The following is a 7,579-nucleotide window of genomic DNA, read 5'->3' on the forward strand; positions in this document are numbered from 1 at the left end:
AAGTATGTTATAGAACTGGACCCTAGAGAATTATTGTGCAATATATCTTCTCTAAAGGGGTGATTAATTCATAGTAATTTACCTTGAGTTGTTTAAAAATATCTTTCACAATGGTGTGATAAAAGCTTGACTTTATGTTATTTTTTGGCTGTTTTTTTTTTCACTTGGTGCCTGGTTTTGGTTTATGTTATAATTTTTGTCCTTTTGTTACTAAGACAAAGAAATCTGTATCTGTGATGAGATGTTTGACTATGTGTTTTGTTCTTCCAGAACTTAATGTGAGATACATGCTTGGCACAACACTGCCAAACTCTGTGCCTGTGTCTATTCCTTTCCAGGCACCAGCAAAACTCACTTTTGCTTCCTCCAGCAAAGCAATTTTTATAAGTCAAATGATTTCTAATTTTCACAAGAGGAATTTATAAAACCCAGCGCAGCTCAGTTTTTGCTACAGCTGCCTCCTCCTTATTTATTTATATGGCAATACAGTACAGCAGAGCAGGAATGGGAAAGCTGTGCTGACAGAAAATGAAGATAGCATAAACAATACAGATTACAGCAGTAAAAGCAAAGTTGGATATAAACCACTACAAGTGGAATCAAGAAGGGAGAAAACTATATGAAATATCAGGTTGTTGAGAGCAAGTTAAGCAGTACAGTTGGAGCTGGGAAGTGGAAGCTATGGACATGACTGAGAGTCTGTTGCCTTTTCCTACATTCTGTTACCTGCCTTTAATGTTTAGATTATGGTTTCTCTGGGATCAGAAAAGTATTTAGTTATTTATTTAAGCTGCATTTAACCCATCAAGGCCTTGACTTCATAGGATTATTCTATGCACTGCAGCAACAAAATGGACAACTAAATTAAACACAAACAGAAACCCTCAAAAAATAATTCACACACCTGTTCGTTACTCTTCCTCAGAAAATGAGAGATCATGACATCAAATATTTGTGAGTGACACATTTGACTGGATAGCACTTACACATGGCAGGAAACAACAAAGAACAAACACAGCATTTCTATTCTATTTTTTCCTTTTTTTTTTTTTTTAACAGTATGGTCAAGTTCTCTTTGTTTAAAACTAAATATGTTTTAGTCATTCAAAGCATCAGATATTCTGATTCTTTAGGCAATAGACAAGCTTTCCCAAAAATGAATATTTTGAATGTCCTGTAATGCACTTGAGTAACCTCATCTGCAGATGAGCTGAGAAAGTGTCCAGTGTGAAAGGAAAATCCTTTCTGTATGTCCACCCAATCCATCACTTTAGAATTGCTTCAACCAGACTCAGCTGCTTGGTGAAATTCTTGACCAAGGAGCATGTGAAATCATTACTGCAACAGTAAACAGAAATGGACATTCAGTTGCTCCCTGTTTTCACGGAAGATGCTCTTCCAAACTGAGGTGGCTTTTAACAGAGGTCACCTTGAGATGTGGCAACTCTGGAAATTAAGATAGAAGAAGCCAAGACTACTTTCACTTTGATGGGGAAATGGGCTTCAAATACACACTAAAAGCAAGGTCAGACCACAGACCTGTCACATACTCATCTCTAGACAGTATGAATAAGCACCTCAGTGTCTTGCTCAGTCTAACAGTTCTTCATGTGTTAAAGGTCAGGATACAAAGACACTTGCCCAGTACCTTTTGCAGTCACCAACTTTTAGTCAAAGCAACAAAGAACAAAACTCTTGGAGCTCAATATTTTTTGTCATTTTTGATCATATCTAACTGGAAGCAATCCCAGCTGTATTCCTCCTTCTCACCTGATACCAACTGATACCAACTCTTTCACATCACTGGAGCACTGGCTATTTACAAGATGTATTCCTCCTTAAAGAAATATCAGAGGATGAGATCCTAATGCTTGTGATCATAGCTAATAGACTTAATTAACTGATCATGTTCTCCAGATTACTTTGCATTAATAACCATAATGGATTGTGTCCAATCCCTGAGCAAACACTCTTTAGCCTAAAGAAAAAGAGAAGAAGTCAGAATCCCAGCTCTTATAAATACTAGTCTTTTGGAAAAAAAACACACAAGGATAAGGGGCTACTGTTTTAGAATAACCCTTTAGCACAACTGTCATAGAAAAGAAAGCCACTGTATATTGAACAAAATAATATTGTTTACTATCAACATACTTATTACTGACATCTTAAATCATCAGAACAATTATTTTGATGCAATCTCTCTCTAATTTGGGACTGAATCTCTGTCAGAAAGGGAAAAACAATTATTTTTTCTCCGCTTTAGCTCTACAGCCAGAAGTTGTTTAAGCATTAGAAATGCCTTTGTCAGGGGACTAGTAGTGTCAGTTCATATTTGTGTCTCAAAACTTTAGGGAAATGGCTACTTAATCAAACAGGTGTTGAGGGGGAGCAGAGAGGATGAGTTCAGAGAAGGAAAGAAAAAAAGGAAAAGCAGATGATGACCAAGAGAAATCAGGATCAGTTTTGTGTGTATATCGATCAAGAATTAAAAACAAAGCCAAACGTAAAACACTGAAGAAACAGACCACAATAAAAAGCCCTTCCTCTTTACTAGGACTAGGAACTGTAAAGTTTTAGCATACAGCACTGTAGCAACCAACTGTGTCCTGGGTCATCAGGCAAAGCATCACAAGCCAGTTGAAGGAGGTGATTGTCTCACTCTCCTCTGCGCTGGGGCAGCTTCATCTTGAATATTGTGCGCAGTTTTGGTCACCACAGTATAAGAAAGATACTAAGCTATTAGAGAGCATCCAAAGGAAGGTAACAAAGATGGAAGGGCCTTGAGAGGAAGCTTTATGAGGAGCATCTGAGGTCACTCGCTCTGTTCGGCCTGGAGAAGAGGAGACTGAGGGGGAACCTCTTTGCAATCTACAACTTCCTTGTGAGGGGAAGAGGAGGGTCAGGCACTGATCTATTCTCTGTGGTGACCAGTGACAGGACCCGAGGGAATGGTCTGAAGTTATGTCAGGGGAGATATTAGGCTGGATATTAGAAAAAGGTTCTTCACCAGTGGTTGGGCACTGGAACAGGCTCCCCAGGGAAGTGGTCACAGCACCAAGTCTGACAGTGTTCGAGAAGCATTTGGGTGATACCCTCAGGCACATGGTGTGACTCTTGAGGATGGTACTGTGCAGGCTAAGAGTTGGACTCAATGATCCTTGTGGGTCCCTTCCAACTCAGTATGTTCTGTGATTCTGTGATTCGGTGATTCTGTCGACCATACATCCTCACTACTTATTTGCTCCCACTCTTAGCTAATCAGACATCAGACAATTAGAGCTCGGTTATACAAAAAGTCAAAGGAAGTAAAACAAGAGGAGCTTATGTGTTCAAAAGAAATGAAGGAAACAATAGTTTGTACCTACTTTTTTCATTTATTTTCCTTGGCTTAACTTAGGCTTCTAATTACTGGTAATTAAATTTGGCTCTCCTGAGCATATTGAAAGACAGAAGAGAGGCTATGCCTGTAGCACTCAGGCAGTAGCTACCTGCGCTGCAGGAACAGAGGACCCTGTGTGAGCTTACTCGCTCTTTCACAGAATCACAGAATGGTTTGGGTTGGAGAGATCTTCAAAGATCATCTACGTACAATACATGGTCAGAGACACCTTTCACTAGACTTGGTTGCTCAGAGCCCCATCCAACTTGGCCTTTAACAGTTGCAGGGATGGGGCATCTGCAACTTCTCTAGAAAACCTGTTCCAGTGTCTCACCATCCTCATCATAAGTCATTAGAGAGATGACTTTTAATGAGAAGAATATATTTCTCTGTCATTACTTTAAAAAAAAAGTATTTAACATAAGTATTCAGATCACAAAATAGTGAAAAGGTTGATTGTTCCTTCATTTAGGTCTTAACACTGAGAAGATGACTATCAAGATGCTAAATACCTTTCACTCTGAATGACATCAGTGTAAATCTGATAAGTAAAATTCCAGTAGTACATAGACAAACAAGAACAAGTGAGTCCAAGTGTGTTAAAATCTTCATCTACTGCTTTGATAATCTACCTGGTAGCAAATAAATAATTCCAGATTTGTGGTGTTATAAGTAAAAATATCCATGTTGGCACATCAGCTACAAATGAAAAGCAGCAACCAATATTTTATAAAGAAAGAAGTATTATTTTGTCAAATCAAGCAAGAGCTCGTTAATAAAATAAGGATTGTGCGCAAAAGACTCTTTGTCATTAAACTGTAAGCCAGTGAGAGAGATCAGACTGAGGAAAGCACTGATAAAAATAACTTTAGAAGATGAGTCTTTGCTGCCAGTCGAATCATGCATCAATTATACATTACATGTGAAAGACCTTGCTGGCTGCAACCTGCTCTTGTATTAGCCAAATCTTTCAACCAGGCAACGGGAGAATCCTTTAATTAAAGAACAATCTGGATCACACTGAGTCTTTTATTACCTCACAGTGAAGGTGGTGCCTCAGTACTGCTAAGATAAAAGGGATACAAAAGCAGGTCAACCTCATTATATGGAATTCCTTTATGCAATCTGATGGTCTGTCTTATGTATCAATATGTTCTATTCCCTTTCAGACAAGATGCTGTAAAAGGGCTGTGCCTCCATAGACACAGCATAATACAAGCAACCAAAAAACCTAAGCCACTTTCCGAAAAATAGAGTACCACTTCAGGGAGTTGCAGGGCAGCATAGGTAAAAACCCATCACAATCTATGTGGCAGAAAATAGAAAAAAATTTAGAGCATTAAAACAGATAAATTGCATACAGCATCTCTACTGTAGATGAGGCAATATGTCGGCAGAAAGAAAAAAAAGAATAGTTCCGAAAGAGAGAACTTACATCAGTGGCTGTACTCATAACACATCAATTAATCTATCAATCGATATTTTATGGGCAGAACTGTCTTATTACTCAGTCAGGCTCTTTTCTTGATCTCCCTTTAGCTTATCAGAAATACCAGTTCACTTTTACATTCCCACTACAGTGTTTCTACTTGTATTTAAAACAGACTGTGCCAGGTCAGGTCACTTCTAATAAATTAATTAGAGCAGAGGACTGAACTGCAGTTTCCCACATTCTAACAGGATGTCACATTTGGAGGATTGCAGAATCAGTAACCTGTCATCTTTCCCCCCGGGTCAAGAAATTTGCAATTTCTTCTTTACAAAACAGTACTGCTCCCAGATAGACTCTCAGGTTTCTCTTTCAGGATATGGCAGTCAAATGCATAGCCTGAATTTGGTCTCCAGGGAATACAACCAAAGCCTCCCTCTACCTGAAAGACCTCAGGAGCATTCAGTAAGACTCAGTTCAAGAAGCTCAGCCTGAATGCTGTCACGATGTTTGTGTGTGGTACACATGGGTTTGTCGATGTGCACTGGTTCTATGAATTCCTTACATACTAAATGAAGATCCAGACTACAATTTAGTTGCTTGCACGTAAGTGTCTAATTTCACTTCAGAGACATGAAGGCATCCCACCTGGCCTCCAGATACAAACAGAAATTTGGGGGACCTCCAAAAGTCCTGCTTCACCTATGCCAACTGTCAGAAACTCAACTTTTTTAATTGCCATTAAACATTGCTACTGTAACAAGCTGTCCAAAGAAGCCACTGCCAGGAGATTGAAGGTAAGGCTGAGGGGGGGAGGTCATAGCTCACAAACTGATAGATTTGTGAGTCACTAGGGAAGAAGTCTTGGGGGTGTGATGCTTGTTTAGGAGTGTGATGTTTATCTAAAGGAGACTAGTGGCACTCTCTGGGTGTGTGATGTTTATCTCCTATGAGCCAGCTGTGTCAAAAGGGGCCCTGTATGCACACACCCACCACTACCCTTGGGAAGGCCTCTTAGCAGGGGAGTCTTCAAAGCACCCCCTCCCCAAGTCTAAATGACTTAGCAAAAAAACAACAGCTCCAGCCTCTGCAAAAACAACCCCTCCCCACACACATGGGAAGGCACCAGGAGAGTTTCTCAGGGTATTTAAACCCGTCAAACATTATGTTTTGAGGGTTTCTCTCCCTCACCACTCCAGGATGGACCGAGACACCAGGGACAACAACAACCAAGTTCACCAGAGACCTTTGTGTGGTGACTATAACCTTTATTCTTTTCTCTCTTTGTCTCTTTTCCTTGGGTGCTCTTTCTCTCTTTCTTTCTCTGTTTTCCCTTACACATTTTTCTTGGTGATAACTTTATGTTTTTACATTCCTGTATTACAACTAAAATGGCTGTTTTCCTTTGCAATACCTTTATGCTTTATATTGCCATGCTGCTATAGATGGTACATACCTACATACCTGTTTTCATTTGCAACAAAATTGTTCTAAAATAAATCATACATATATATATCTATCTGCAAATACTGATCATCTACTATTGTTTTACTTTAATTCACTCCAAGGGATTTATTAATAAAACAAAAATTACTCCTCCCTGGAAGGCCAGGTCGTAACACCAGCTTCAGGGGGAGGCTCCAGAAACCTTTGGGAATCCTACCTGGGTCTGGGTGACTGTGTCTCTCAGCATCCCAGTTAATGGAACAAAGAAAATTATTTACAAGTCTGTAAATCACAGAATCATAGAATGGTTAGATTGGAAGGGACCTTAAAAGATCATCTAGGTCCAAGCCCTCTGCCATGGGCAGGGATGTCACTCACTAGATCAGGTTGCTCAGGGCCCCATCCCATCTGGGCTTGAACACTTTGGGGGTGGCACATCCGCAATTCTCTGGGAAACTAATCTGCAACTGTAAATAGTAGATACTAGTAGATACTGCTGTATCTACTGCAGTATTAGTCTAACAACAATGTGGACTCTACTGGCTATAGAGCAAGTGGCTCAACAGTGACTCTATGAGAAGTTTTGACACTTTCATATTAAACCCCCAATACGGAGGAACTGAATGCTGAGAGCAGTATTTCATCAGTGGACATTCTGAAGTAGGTATTTTTCCTTTCTGGTAAACTGGCGTTTAGCTTCTGCAGTATTACCTAGTCTTCAATCACAAGTCAGCAAGCTGTCAGAACGTACAGTGCAATTCTGCTTTGGACCTTCACAGGACTCTCCTGGAAGTCTCTAAATAGCATGCTACACACAGGCTTCCAGCCTGAAAATACTTGTTCCATACCTCTGACTCATAGTCAGAAAAAGATAGAGATGCCTAACACTGAACTAAGATGCTACATCTTCATTTGTCTGCCAGGAATAATACCAAGATAAGCTCAAAGCCTAATGTCAAGGTCAATAAGCAGTAGAGGTACACAGTTTATACCAAAGCAGAGGAGTGCCACTCACATAGAAACACTTCTGGTGCAAAGACTTCTTGTCTGTGTCAGTCCAGCTTCTGATTCAAACCCTACCTATATATTCTTATTAACACTTCAAGGTAGTGAGACCAACCCTTATTCTGTCAGCCCAAACAATCTGGGATAAATTGGGACACTTTTGTTGACATTGCGTTAATGTCCTGAAATCAATTTCATGACATAAAGAGTAAATTACTCTCCCTTACAAGTAGGGGAACAGAATTGTAACCTTCAAGATCTTGAGGAATATGATCGTAGTGTTGCTGAATTATAAATCATGCCTGCAGAAAAAAAAGGGG

The sequence above is a fragment of the Chiroxiphia lanceolata genome, chromosome 2, assembly GCF_009829145.1.
Source record: "Chiroxiphia lanceolata isolate bChiLan1 chromosome 2, bChiLan1.pri, whole genome shotgun sequence".
Taxonomy (NCBI): Eukaryota; Metazoa; Chordata; class Aves; order Passeriformes; family Pipridae; genus Chiroxiphia; species Chiroxiphia lanceolata.